Here is a 15,569-nt window from a genome sequence, read left to right as displayed (position 1 = left end):
GATTATATATATATATATATATATATATATATATATATATATATATATATATATAAAACATACACACATACACACACTGAATTGGCTGATAACGAATTTGGGCCCAAAACAGCCCAATTGGTCACTTTAGCACACCTATAATAAGCCTTAGAATAAAGTGCCTTATTCTATATTGTCCAAAGCGGCCGTTCAGGCCGTGATTGAGTCAATGGAGATTTTGGCCGAACCCGGCCCTAACAACTGCTTTGGACTGTACAGTATTAGCCACTAATGATGCAGCAACACATTTATGGGCATTGATTTAATAAGTCCTCAATCAGGTACTCTATTGCAGTACAGAAGAATCACAATCACAGAACACTTTTGCTTGATTATATGATTTAAAAGGTAAGGTACAGTAGATACTGTAGTCATTTTGAAAGGCACATCAATTTCAAAAGATCGTCAACTGTTGGATGTTATATATTTCTAGTGGCACGGATATCTATTCCCCAACCTACCCATTCATTTAATGGAATTATCCTGTCACTCAAGAGAATGAATGCAATGTTTAACATATAGTTCCCCAAATATGTATTGCAAGTGGAAAAAATGTCTTGAAAGATTGGATTCTCAGTAAAAAATAAAATAATAATATACAATTGTGACAGCTTATATGGGTGCTTTATGGCATTTAAAGCTGCAGTTCAGTCTTTTTATTTTTTTACTTCAATAGTTTCCTGTGGGCAATCTCTAATTACCTAAAAAAAACTGCATAGCTGCCGGTCAATTCGTTCTCCGTCTATTGATCGGCAAAGTTTGGCGACATCTTTAAATATGGGGAATGTAAATCGTTGCTATAGAAACAAGCAGGCTTTTTAAAATAGAATACAAGAAAATTGGTCTTTCAAAGTTGTTTTTTTTTAAAACAGAAAATGCTAAAAGTATTTTTTCTTTCTACAGAACTGATTTATTAAAAAAAATACACACATGCAGGATATTGCCTGAACTGCAGCTTTAAGGCAAATTAGGAATGGTTCCAACAATTTGGACACATGATAGCAAACCTTTAAGGATGGATAATTTACTCCTCTCGGGTGGGCATAGTGTGTTTCACCATTTAGCTTATATTGAATTTCTTTTTATTTATTTTTACTTCTTATTTCATTTTTCTTATCTTAAACAATCTACCGGTTAACACTTATTTTTTGTTTGTTTTTCGATCTCAGAAATCAGAGCCGGCCCTAGGGCAAGGCGGTTGCCCCGGGCCCCGCGCCATCGGGGACAAGGCCAAGGAGGAGGCAGTATAGTGCCCCATTCCAGCACGACCACTTCTCCCCCCGAGGCGAGAGGGGTGTGTGTCTTTCTTTTATGCCGCAACGCTGTCGTAGGAGGGCCGCTCTTCAAGGTAAGTACCCGTAACTTTTTCCACAGGGGGGCTGCTCTGCCAGCGTGCCACCTTCGGCCCCGCAAAGGCTAAGACCAGTCCTGCGGCTACTTTTGTAATCTTTTTGAAAGAGAAACTCCAATAAAAGATTTCTCATTTTAAAAGTGTAATCTGTATACCACACCAATAAACAAGCTAGAATGCAGTTTTTTTGTTTGTGCCGTTTGTTCTCGTCTCTCGAAGGTCCTCACGAAGCCATCCTCCTGTCCATTCAAATCAATACATACTGTATTAAGATTTTCCTGAACAAGGGCACGACTACTACAGAAAATAGTACATTGGAGCCTACGTGAAAGAAACAGATTATGAGAAGTTTATTTTTTGGCGTGCCATGTCTATGCCAAAACAAGATGTAGACCCTGAACCAATGGAAAGAGAGGTCTCACACTGTTCCATGCCGTTCGTTTTCTTCATGCGAAACAACCGCCTAGGACATTTTCAACCATTCTGTGTTGCGCATCAAAAAAGTGAATGTTCTTACGTTATGGATAAACATGGCACGCGGACACAAGGAGGTCTGTGCAGGTCAGAGTGGAGGGGAAAACTCATGGGAAATTAGACATCTTCACCTGTCCCTTCCATAGGGAAACCCTGATTAATGGCTGTAGAGCAGATCATGTGTCATTTGTTTTGGCAAGGTTGTAGATGCTCCATTGCAAACTGTTCATCACAGGATTAGGAACAATTTATTCACGGCAAAAAGACGCTTCAGGACAAAAGCATAGCTGTGAATAATTTTCCTTATTCAAAGAGCTAACTGTTGTGGATTATTATTTTAATAGATGTCACTTGCCAGATTCCCTGATTGAGTTGTCTGTACTGAAAACAGCAAAGACGTTAATATTTTCATATTAGTACAGTTTGCAAAATGCATCAGACACACATTTAGTATGTAGCCTCCTCACGTTTAACACTTTAAATGTGTATGCTAATTCACAAAAAGGAACTTGCTTCAGAATGAATATCAATGAATGTTCTTCCCTGGACAAAAGAGCAGCACAAAAGCATTAAAAGGGCTACGTAATAAGTGGTCGAGGTGTGATGGTACCAAGGGGTTTGGAAAAGCACTACTTGTTGAATTATAAACCTGGGGCTCCCTTACTTCTTCTATACTTCTTCCCATACTTGCAATTCCTATAACTTTTTTTTAAATAAAAAGGGATTTATTTTTAAAGGGATCTCTCCTTTTCCTATTTTAGAGCTTAAATACTCTATAAACCACTATATCTATGATATAACACAGGAGTGAGCAAACTGGGGGGCACAAGATTTTTCGGGGGGGGGGGGGCACGGCGGTTGCAGAGGCCCCACGCTCTTCCCCCAAGGCATTGAAATTAAATACTGGGGGATCGCGTGAGGCCTCTGCAATATCCCTTACCTTGTCTTCGGCGACGTGTCGCCATGCAAATGCAGTGTCAAATGTCGTCGCAGGGTTACGAGACCCCACAGCGTCATTTGACGCCGAAGAAAAGGTAAGGAGGGGGGTGCGAGCAGGAGGGGGAGAGCAGACAGGGGGGCGCAGTGAGGAAAGTTTGCGCTCCCCTGATATAACACCTGCTGATTCACAACCACTGGCTGTCTATTGTGCACAAGCGGCTAAATACTAAGCTTCTACATACAGTACCAACAATCAACCAGTATTGTTGTGAATGACTTCCGCTTTGCTTATATTTGTATGCTAGAAATCCAAAACTGAACTTTGCAAACTTCAAAGGCCCTTTCGGAAGTTCGAGTTGAACTTCAGAACAAACTTTTGAGTCTGAGCGAAATTCTAGTCAAAACCAGAGAGGCTCACCCTTGCAGTCTTTTTTTTTTTTTTTTTAACGGGGAGAACTTTGTAGTTCGCAAATGAAAAAACTTGTAATCTTTGACAATATGTTTGCAGTCTGAAAAAGTCAGTCCAAATAATGTAAAAATGTAATAAACATTATTTGAATGTTTCCATAGTTTAATTTTTTTACACATCTAAAACTAAAACCAAATCAGATTCAGGGAAACCCCCAAATTGTTAAAAACACTAGTGAAAGTGCATAACCTTGCCAAACCTGCTACTGTGAACTGCTCACATATCACTTACAGGGTCAGAAAGAATTTTGATGACTTCCATGTCAATGCATGGTACATCTACTGTAGTTAAATTGCAATAATGCAGAAAATAGGAACAATTTTCTTTATATTAATTATTTTGCATTGAATATAAAATGGTCTTTGCTCCAATTTCTGCTCCATGTGCATCAGCTCGCAATGTAGAGATATAAGGAGGAATTAGAGAGGGTTTACAATTACATGATGCCCAAATTATAGTGGGATGTGACAAATTGCGTGACAAATTGTGTCTCATTTTTGATTGAGCCCATAACGTGTGCACATGGGTGTCTGCCAATGTAAAGGGCATGTGTGGATTCTACTCATCAAGCACCGGAGATAAATATTACTCTAGATTGGTGAATATGTTTTTTGCTTTTTTGTCAATGAGGATCTGTGTGCGCTGTAAAGGTTAGAGGTGAATTCGGTCAGAATGTTGTAGAATTCTATGGAAGGGCCTACATAAGCATTTATCACAGACAAGCATTTTAACGCTTTCTGTAATCAAGGCTACAATGAGCTGCTTTTCAGGCAATCCAGCCCCTACAACAATTAAGGGGTTAATCAAATGCATCTGATGATATTGGGTATTATTAAATATACTTTATGTCCAGTGTCTCCATCAGCATTGTGCTTGAGTACAGCATATTGAATCTTAACGGGAAATAAGTATTTACAAACTGCTTCCTTTGGGAGCGAGATCATATATTTCAGAAATACACAGTGAAAAATATGTTATGTTCATAGTCCTAAACTGTATGATCTGTGACCATTGCAACTGCTGTAACATTCTTTCCCCCAGAATACTGGATATGATTCTATCACTGAAGCCTTCGACAAAACAAACAGTCTTTATTACCGCATAGTCGGGTTGTACAGCGAATTTCAAGTGGTACATGCTCAAATGCAGACGAGCAAACACTAAAACAAAGCCGTATAACTTTTACTCAATTAAAAAAAACAAACACTATAACAAAGTGGAATATGGCACGATTGGTTTTGTTAAAAATGTAACTTCAATTATAAAAGAAACAATAACAACTTTACTGCAAATTCAAATGGTGTTTCTAAGTGACAGTGCACCTTTATGCCTGAATAGCATAGGGTTTTCTTGATGGTTCTTCACAGTTAGGCTGGTTTCAATTGTCTGAGGCAGGAATGTGAATGTAGCCTGGAGCCAGGACCTGTGGAAGCATGTGCAGTGACACAGCAAATACCTCCATGAAAAGAAGACACTGAGATAAAGAATTGAATTGTTTAGCTCTCAGTGGATGAAAGTACAGTACCTTGTGGTGAACAAAACATTTGGCTAAACCCACACAGTATCTTTTTCTCTACCAAACACAGCTACTGTTTTGTGGCATGCAAATATTACAAAAACAATAATGTAAGATCATTAGATATTTTTTAGCTGATATGAATGGACATATGTCAAACGTTACAGAATGGTTAAACCACCATTAGTCAAAGAAAACTTTTCTGGAGTATGGTGACACAATGTTGAACTAGCTGATAAATGGTGACAACAACACAAAGTATACTTCACTTACAGAAACTAGTGCCGTACCGATAACCAGAGAAAATCAATTACAGCAAACAGAACGAAACTGTTAAGATAAAGTTAGAAGCCTGAGAAGACTGAAAAACTGGGTTACAGGGTAAAAGACAGGACCAAGAGGGAACAGCTACTGTATTATTCTCTTCTCTGCCAGAGGAGCCCACACTGGCTGTGACACAGTTAAAGGGCAAGGCATCGAGCACATATAAATAAATTCATCTCTCTTTCAGTCATTGTGAACACAGTGTCACATTTTCCATGTTTTTCCATCAAAATGGGTACACACATACCCCCAAAAAATGGAAGCAACAATGCTATACGAATAAGCAACACTATGCAATGATTGGGAAAGGCTGACAATCCTGTTTTATAGTTTTTTTACTCAAAGAAAAAAATGAGTTATTTTAATTAAAAAAAAAAAAAAAAAGTATTAGCTTAATGTGTCTAAAGTAACTGAAAAAAAGCCAAAAAAGTTAGCACCCCTAAAGATATTTTTATGCAGTACTGTATGTGATTTATTAACCAATGTTTGGCTCCATCACACATGACCGAAACACCTTAAGAAAGGTCCACTGTGCTGGAGCAAAACATTGGCCAATAAATCCCACAGTGCTTTAGAATACCTTTTGGGGTGCTACACTTTTTGCTTCTAATATTGGACTACATCTCCAAGCTTCAGCACCCGCAAGTACTTTCTCAATAGAACTTCTTGACTGCCCGTATAGTATCTATATACTCTACATTAATGGAGCCAATTAGTAACCCTTGATAAAGGACACAGAAAATATCAAAAGCTGGAAACACTAAACAGGAGATTTATATTAATTGAACCCTTTGGGCACTTTCACATCTCACCAAGTTTAGTCCATAGGACAATAAGGAAAGGTATTCCTTCAGCATAGGTACCTGCTATATTGGAGTGTATCTTGATGGGATTAGCAGACTTGAATCGGTTTTTGTTTTGATCCAAAGATGCAATTAAATGGCTCATTTGTCATTAGACTTCGGTTTAAAAAAATGTAAAACTCTCCCTAAGAAATTGCAAACCAATTGGGGAGCAGCCCTGGATTTGAGTATTTGTTTTCCATAACGGCAAGGCCAAACTTTTTACCAGCTGCATACTCCATAAAGGGAGGAACGCACGTTCTGTGTATTTATTTTCCACTAAACAGGATGTGGAACCAATAGTAGAAACATACTGCGAAATGCAATGATTCCATGTAAAGTAATAATAACGTGCTTAACGTGTTACTCAGCAATTTTTGTCAAGCTGGGAAACTCTAACTTGATCACATACAAGATTAGAGAAACCAGTCAAACCAGTCAAACTTTGACAATGCATTATACAGTGCCTATTCAGCTCTCTTTAGGATTTGTTTGGTAAATCGAGAAAGTTTAGTGAAAATGTCCTAAAAATATACAGTACTGTATATCAATAATGAGGATGGAGAAAGTAAGCCATGATAGAGAAAATCATGCTTATCGTATTTGTAAATGGAAAGAAAAATAAAACGCATTGAGAAAAAAGGCTGGAATTTTAATAGTACACAATTTATATATTTTAAAGCAGATCTTTATCTCAGATATATGAGAGAGAGAGAGAGAGAGAGAGAGGGTGGGGGGAGAGAGAGAGAGAGAGAAGGGGGAGAGGGGGAAGGGGAGAGGGAGGGGAGAGAGAGAGGGAGGGAGGGGGAGAGGGAGGGGAAGAAGGAAGAGCGAGAAGGGAAGGGGGAGAGAGACATATAAACATACTTGCATATTTATTGTAGCTCTCATCTGGCGCTTAAGGCCTCGGCCATGTTACTTGCTTGCTGGCGGAAGCGCGCTGAGGCAATTAGAGCGGCTTTAGTAGGGGCTCGCCTACGCTTCCGTGTGTGCGGAAGCGTAGGTCTTAGGGGAATTTAAAATTCCCCCGCTTGCCGGCGCGACAGGCCGGTCACGTGAGCGGTAATTGGCCCGCCCCCGGCCAGTGACGTGCCCGCCCCTGACGGCGCATGCGGTAAGCAACCACAAGGCCAGGGAAAGCGCCCGCTTTCCCTGAGCCTCAGCGCGCCTCAGCACGCCAGCAGGGAGCCTGGCCGAGGCCTAATGCTTGACTACCTGTACACATCACTGTCACTCTTCGAAGTATAGATAGGCCTAGTTGAGAAAGTTGTTATACCTTTACTCAAATGCTGGAGTAAATCTACCACATTTCAGGAAGGCTTCAACAAGACAGATAGAGAAAAGAGCTACTCTAAAGTGTAAACTCCGATACTAAACGCAAGAAAAAAAAACATACATTCTGTGATTTGATCACTTCTTGTAATGTTATGAACAGTTACTGTACTCCTGACCCATTTGTGTTTTTAACTTGCAAACCAGGACATGCTACAGTAGTTATACGTTGGATGGGACTCTACACACTACTCAGAACTTTTAGGCTGCTAATCTATATCAGTCAAATTGGTTGATCGGGTCATCTTTGGATGAAATTCCTCATTGACTTCAGTGAGGAAATTCAGTTGAAAATTACCGTTTTGGCTAATATAGAATAATCCCCGTAGACGTAGAACTTCCTTTGGATCAGTCATTAAATACGCCATCATAAGAAATTAATTAGATTGTATAAGATCTTCAGGGCTGTGATTTATTGCTCTAATGTTTCTTCCATGCTTGATGAAGTTTTTGTATTCTTACTCCCTATACATGTCTGGGGTTATTGTATATCAATAAAAATGTACATACCTGTACATAGTGGGCCTATGGATTGAAAAACATTTAAAAAGCAAGACCTGTGTTAAATGATTGTGTAAAACTGCAAGACAAGTACAACCCTAATATTAATAATCCCTTGGGGAAGACTACATATTTTGCATATGAGATCAAATTAGAAGCAAAATAATGAATATGGCATCTGAGTGCAATTTTACCCCTGACCTTACACCTGCTGTACAGACCAAAGGTTCTGAATGTGTCTCTGCTATATCATCCTGGATGGCCCTCTTACGATTTAAACTTAACATGACAAAAACAGAGCTCTTCATACTTCCTCCCAAACCTGGCCCTAATACCTCCTTCCACATTACTGTTGGAAGTATAATAATAATAATAAGTTTGTTCTGGTATAGAACATAGTTTTTACGTAGCTCTTTACAGAGACATTTTGCAGACACAGTCCCTGCCCTGTGGAGCTTACAATCTATGTTTTTGGTGCCTGCGGCACAGGGAGATAAAGTGACTTTCCCAAGGTCACAAGGAGGCGATTCCCGGAATTGAACCAGGTTTCCCTGCTTCAAACTCAGTGCCAATCAGTGTCTTTACTCACTGAGCCCTCCTTCTTCCTATCCTATCATTCACCCAGCAGCACAAGCACGCTGCCTAGGGGTCATACTCGACTCCTCTCTCACAATCTCCTCTCACATTCAAGACGTAGCTAAAACCTGTAGTTTTTTACTCGGCAATATTACAAAGATACATTTTTTCCTCTGTTGCTCGACTGCTAAAACTCTGACACAGGCCCTCATTCTCTCCCGTCTCGATTACTGTAACCTCCTGCTGTCCGGCCTTCCTGCCTCTCACCTGTCTCCCTTACAATCTATGCAAAACGCTGCTGCCAGAATCACTCTACTCTTTCCTAAATCTGTCTCAGCATCTCCCCTGCTGAAATCCCTCTCCTGGCTCAAATCCAGCATCACACTCTCAATTCTCCTCACTTTTAAAGCTTTACACTCTTCTGCCCCGCCTTACATCTCAGCCCTAATTTCTCGCTATGCACCATCCCGACTCTTGTGTTCTGCTCAAAGATATCTTCTGTCTACCCCCTTTTGTATCTAAAGCCCTCTCCCGCCTTAAACCTGTCTCACTGACTGCCCACATCTCTGGAATTGCCTTCCCCTCAATATCCGACTAGCACCCTTCTCTATCCACATTTAAGACCCACCTGCTTAATGAAGCATATGAGTAGCTCTGTGGCTGATACTTTACACCTCATACATAAACCGTGGCCCCCTGCAGACGCACTTACCAGAACACTCTCCTACTGTCTCTGTAGGTTCTTCCTACCAACCAATTAGATTGTAAGCACTTCTCCCCTTTATGTGTTATTGTATTATTATTTATTTATATGATTGTCACGTGTATTACTGCTGTGAAGCGCTGTGTACATAAATGGTGCTATATAAATAAAGATACCCAAGTGATTCGAACAGCCTTAAACACAATAAAATAAAAGTGAAACAATAATGTGCTCACTAATTAATGTGATAATCACATAAACATACGTGCTCAAAATAGTGAGTATATGAACAATAATAAAACAGTGCAAAGTAGTGGATAACTCTCAACCTCTGATGGGAGTGGTTTAGGTTCCCTAAAGAATGCAGTGTTGTCCAGGATTCAAAGGGAGCGTAGTATCCAGATTGTCCCAAAGATAAGAAAGACTGTCCCTCTCTCTCTGCTCCGAAAATAGACCGGATGTGATGTAATCCTAACGCGGAACCGGCGAACAGTAAACACACGTGGAGCCAGAACCAAGTGACCGGGAAGCAGCTTGTACCCTTACCTCCACGACGTGAGACGTCCTCGGGCGCCCATCAACTTTTATGTGTCCATTTTATATGTGCACAACGTGAGTACATATATATCGTTCTGCTTATTTTAAGATACATTTTTATTGGTCTGCACAATTGGTCTTTCTCCTCTTTCATGTCTCCTTCAGAGTTACCAGCAACACTGTATCCTGTCCAGTCATCCCTTACTGCATCAATACCAGACTACATCACCTACTAGCAATATACCATTATAATCCAGTCATCTAAGTTTATCTATTACTGCTTATAAAATCCGACTACACTGTAAGTAGGCATTCTATAGGAGCCAAGATTCCTTTTATATCAAGACTTGTCCAACAGTGGTACACTATATTTGTCCCTTTTTCTTATCTTTAGGGTAATCCGGAAACAACGCTCCCTTTGAATCCTTGACAACGCTATATAAATAAAGACATACCTACATACCTACATACATACATACATATCAGTCAGGTATTTCCCAATAGACAATGGATGCAAACATGGGAAAATCTCATTCCGATTCGTGGTACTAATGTTTTCTATACTGATAATACAGTTTCTTAAAGGCCGCAGCCTGCCTGGAGTTCTGTAAAGGTGCACCTTAACCTGCGCTGCTGAACCTGGCTGATAAGGAGGACCCACCTCGGCTGTTCACATTCTGTCACTGCTCCACTGGGAACAATGATCTCCCCTAGAAAGCAAGCGAAAGGCCACCACGGTCTCAGGAAGATAAAGGAGCAATCCAAGCGGCCGTTTAAAACGAATTTAAAATGTTTATATAGGATTGACGCAGGGGGTCTCCGGAACCCCATTAATTTCAGCTCCTGAGACCCCCTGCTTGCAGAGACATTTACCTGCGAAGGGGGTGCTGGTATCTCTGCTTTTTAAATCTCCTGCGTCACGTGGGCCAAAAGGAAGCCACACGGGATGACGTCACGGCTTCCTATTGTCCCGCAAGATGTCAGAAAATCCGCCATTACATGATCCCTGCTAGCTGAGCGGAGCGGCTACCGGCACACCCTATGGAGGTATCTCCAGAAACAGGGTGTCCCCGCAGCCTAAAGTCACGGGGCTCAGCTCTGGTGATCCCCCTGCTTCAAACCTACTGTATGTTAAAATAAATAAAACGGTCAACTTGGATTGCTGTGTAAAAGGGCTTATGACAAGCTATCTTGCGGAATGGGACATTTTGCCGCGACCATATGGCGCTGCTTCGTTGCAGACGGAGCCTCGGATAATTCGCAGAGAAAAAAACTCAGCCATGTATTCAATAAGCTCAGGCAGCGTTCAGCCACATTCAAACGAACGTGGCAGCACAAACTAGAAAACAATGCAAGCCATTATTTGTATGATTCAACTTGGTTGTATCAACTGTTTAACAACTTCAGAAAACAGGTAGAATAGGAAAAGAATCAACTAAGAATTTTGGAATTATTGATAAAACATGAATTAATGCGTAGAACAAACATTATTTTTAAACATAATCATGGCCGCGATTTTTTACATATAAATGTACTTTATCTTCCACAGAACAAGCGGATGAATGAGTTGCCGCTATCAACAAGCAAAAGGTTTATACATTTTATTTTACAATGTTTAGCAGTAAATAAAACTGAGATCAATAAGAAGGGTATTTTTTTTAAATTATTTTGCATATAATACATTCGGAGTATTCTTTCTAACAATTCGGCAACCCGCAACAGTATTGATTTTGGATGAAGAGAAAAAAGTGTTGTAAACTTTGAGCGTATGTTGTGTGATTATGGGCTGTTAATTCAATCTCAGACAAGTCAAGGACAGTTTAGTTTACTTTTGCCTGTGAAAGTAGGCAGCTGAGAGAGTTACTCAATGTTTTACAATACTAAGAGACGGCTTCGAGATATATGAACCCAGAGCTTTGCAAAAGTTCCCTCAAATGTTTTAATTACTGTAATTGGAGGAGCGACAAAATATTCGAGCGAAAGCCATTTGCCGATACCCTCAGCCCATAGATATCCTTTTTTATGCTAATTAATGTGAACATTTACTAATTTGCATTAATCTCTGGGGCAAAATTGCTGTCTGGGCTTAACACACTAAACGTTGTTGGGCTATTTAACGTAACTCAATGAATGTTAGGTTAATAGTAACGCCTACCCACTAGAGGCAATTGTGACAGAAAGGGGCCCGGGCACCAGCATAGTAAAGGTTAAGGCCGCTCCCTGGCCCCTGTCCGTCCTTTCCTGGGGTTCATCCGGCCACCAGACCCCGGAGCTAACCTGTTTTAATATACCCGGTAGCCCCTTGCATACCCTGCAACTGAAATTATTTTATTCCTGTGTGTTATAATGGGCCCAAGAATAAAAATGTGATTGTGCACATATAAAGCCCAGCCACGGTTTTCTGGACATACAGGGCTGGTAAAATCTTTGTGCAGCCCGAATGTCCAGAGAACTGCCTAGTTCTGGGACTGGAGGGGGAGGAGAGATATTGTGTACATTTAGCCACGCCCACTAGCACTCCTTTGGACACATACATACATACATACATACATATATATATGTTTGCAATTTCTCAGAGCTTGTTGGGTATCTGTGTGTCTATTAACAAAGGAAGAGAAACAGAAAAAAACGGGGAGCACAGATTCATTAAAAACACAAATGTAAACCTGTACAAATAGTGTTTCAATGAAACTCTGGTAAATATTACCAGTGGATCACATGAGTAAATATCAGCAGAGACAGTGCTAGTAGGTAGCAATGGAACGATGAAATCTAGTTCTAATCATACTCACACGACCATGTGACCCTTTTCTCCAAATTTCGCCACAAAAGCGAATATGAGCGAATGTTTTGCAAAAGTCGATTCCAAAATTGACGTCTTCAAATACTTTGTATATGATTTATTTTTGTTTGTTTTAATCGTCTACGTTGCTGATGAAACTCATTTAAGCCCTTTGCAAATAACCACCTGTCTTGCCTATCTAAATCATTTTCAGCTTCACAGGAACAAAAACATGAAGAATCCTAGATCATCATCATATCAACACAGACTCTTGTTTAGAAGAGAGCCGGTATGAATAGGAAACAGCCACTGCAGCAAACACCCTGCGCTGCCAACAAGCTTTTGATTCTGGGAACCATGGTTTCATGTTACATTCAGCAGTCCAGTTAACTAGAGTTATAATTAAGGACAGTGGTGTGATAGCTTTGTACAGAAGGTAATAGTAGAGGCACCTCTGGGGGTTAATTAGAATGTGGTGGTGGTACTTATTACCTCAAGACCACAAGTCTGACAACTTTAAACAACTTGAGCCCGGGAAGGAAAGCGGACATTCCAGAATCTCCAATAGTGAAATACAAGACATAAACAACATGTTTTGCCACATTGGATTATTTGTCAACTGTCCTTGGTCAGGAGTAATTACTAAAAGCAATGACATTATTATTTTAGGAAGTGGGTGCTGTTTCTTCTCTGGCGAAAAACATTGATAAATGGCCTCAAATGTCTAGATTTCCACCCCAGGACCAAGTACAGGCATACCCCGCATTAACGTACGCAACGGGACCGGAGCATGTATGTAAAGTGAAAATGTACTTAAAGTGAAGCACTGCCTTTTTCCCACTTATCGGTGCATGTACTGTACTGCAATCATCATATACGTGCATAACTGATGTAAATAACGCATTTGTAACAGGCTCTATAGTCTCCTCGCTTGCGCACAGCTTCGGTACAGGTAGGGAGCCGGTATTGCTGTTCAGGACATGCTGACAGGCGCATGCGTGAGCTGCCGTTTGCCTATTGGGTGATATGTACTTACTCGCGAGTGTACTTAAAGTGAGTGTACTTAAAGCGGGGTATGCCTGTAGTAAGTTTGGCTTTGTTGGTAGAATCAGAGTATAGTATTCTAGATGTTAGAGAGTAGCTCAGATCCACTATATTTACTGTATTAATGCTCCTTTTCCACAAAGGTTTGTTGTTAATGGGGGGAGGGGGGAGGGGGAAATATACTTTTAATACTTCTATACAGATTAGAATAAAACAGACAATATATCAGTGGCTACACTGTTGGACTTAATACAAGTAAATATTTGTTTTTTTTATATTAAAAAAAAAAAAAAAGGTTTGAGAATTTGGTGGTCTTACTCTGTTGAACACAATTTTCTGTGTTTATGCCATTTTCATTCCTGAGCTACAAGTTCCTAAAAAAATAGGGCCCCAGGGATAGATTGAAAGAGGATTGCACTAAAAAAAATAACAAGCTAAACAAACAAACAAAAATGTTTTCAACAACATCTTGATCTTCATTAATCTTCTAAAAAAAATTATTTTTGAAAAACAATTCTGCATCATTATAACACACTGGCTCTATAAAGGAGTATCCTGTTTGTACTTTTAATTCGTGCGTTTCCAAAAGTTGGCACTTGGTCTTAAACTGGATCGATCTATCTAAATTTAGCATAGGTTGAACTTGATGGACGTATGTCTTTTTTCAACCTCATCTACTATGTAATCTCAATTACTATTACTATGTATCTCAATTACTTGTATATCGCATACACAGTGCAAACCCTGCTCCTATACGCTTTAGCACTTGAATCATAGCGCTACTACATGCAAATTCATATAATTAAAATTATAGGCTAAAGCAGTAAAATTCCGGGCATTATTGAAATCCCTGCTCTCTGATTGATTAAAATTCCGGGAATTATCCAATCAGCAATGCCGGGAATTTTTGCTGCTTGCATTGTGTATATTTTTAATGTGTTTATTTCCAGCCAATCAGCTTTCAGAACAGCTCTGAGACAGGGCAGGGAATTGGTCAGAAGACAGGAATAGCTCTGAGACAGGGCAGGGGATTGGCCAGGAAGTATCAGCAACGGGTTGACTCCTCCCCCTTCCTTGTGAAGCAGAGTTGACTGAGGCGGCGGCCCCAGTCACTTCTACAGAGCACGCCGAGGCGTGCGCTGTGCTATCAAGCCCCGCCCCCCCAGTCAGGCCGGTCCCAGTCCCTACCTTGTCACGCACCTTTTCCCAGCGGGGCGCGACAGGTTTGCAGGGAGGCAGGGGAATTTGAAATTAACATCTGCGACGGAGGCGTGGCCACGCCCCCGCCGGCGATTCAGCCGATAAGGGCGAACCAGCCGCGGGATTTCATGGCCACGCCCCCGCAAACCCACAGCCACGCCCCCTCCTGTCGCAAACCTTCCCTCTCCCCTCAGACCGCCTATCGCGGTGTAGCGCTGTGCACGCGCCGCCCCCCCGCTGGGCGCGCGTGCCACAGTGAAGACTGGGGACTCAGCCTGAGTAGATTCAGTTGAATTGGGGGTAGAGGTGCTGTGTGTGTGTAGAGGTGCTGTGTGTGTGTAGAGGTGCTGTGGTGTGTGTGTGTGTGTGTGTATAGAGCTCCAGTGTGTGTGTGTCAGTATCAGCAGCAGTGTTTATGGGTGTAGAGGCAGCAGTGTGTGTGTGTGGTGTGTGCAGTGGTGTTGTATGTGTGTGTAGCAGCAGCAGAGTTTGTGTGTAGCAGCAGTTTGTGTGTGAGTAGAGCTGTGTGTGTGTGTGTGTGTGTGTGTGTGTGTGTGTACACAGAGGGGGCGGCAGTGTGTGGATATAGATAGCTGCAGTGTAAGCGTATACAGAGGTGGTTTAATGTATTTACCATTTTATTTTAATAAAACAATTTATATAACTATACAAAAGAGTCTATTATTTATGAAAAAAGCCACCATTTAGCCTATAATAGTAATAATCCCCTCAGAACAGGGCATTACTGGCCAGTAATGTCCTGTTCTTCTGGGATTATTACTTAAGTGTTCAAACAATTCAGACGTGTTTTACCACTGCATATTCAGCATCAGAATACTAAATGTAGATAGATCTATTAAAGAATAGAGAGCTTTATCTTAATTAAAATGAAAGATATTCTTCCTAACTGCTTCAAATTTAAGACACATAATTGAACACT

The 15,569-nt window shown here is 40.8% G+C and overlaps 1 protein-coding gene and 1 long non-coding RNA gene across 2 annotated transcripts in view; one reads left to right on the top strand and one right to left on the bottom strand.

The window, feature by feature from the left end:
* ANKH (ANKH inorganic pyrophosphate transport regulator) overlaps positions 1-15,569 on the bottom strand; it is a 183,276-nt gene that overhangs the window by 143,800 nt on the left and 23,907 nt on the right. The window lies entirely within an intron of this gene.
* LOC142487152 (uncharacterized) lies at positions 1,208-13,578 on the top strand. Its single transcript, XR_012799151.1, has 3 exons — positions 1,208-1,387; positions 9,520-11,193; positions 12,600-13,578. It is a non-coding gene; the product is annotated as an uncharacterized LOC142487152 (long non-coding RNA).

This window comes from Ascaphus truei, chromosome 2 (genome assembly GCF_040206685.1).
Source record: "Ascaphus truei isolate aAscTru1 chromosome 2, aAscTru1.hap1, whole genome shotgun sequence".
NCBI classification, from domain to species: Eukaryota; Metazoa; Chordata; class Amphibia; order Anura; family Ascaphidae; genus Ascaphus; species Ascaphus truei.
This window is presented reverse-complemented; position numbering and strand designations above follow the sequence as displayed.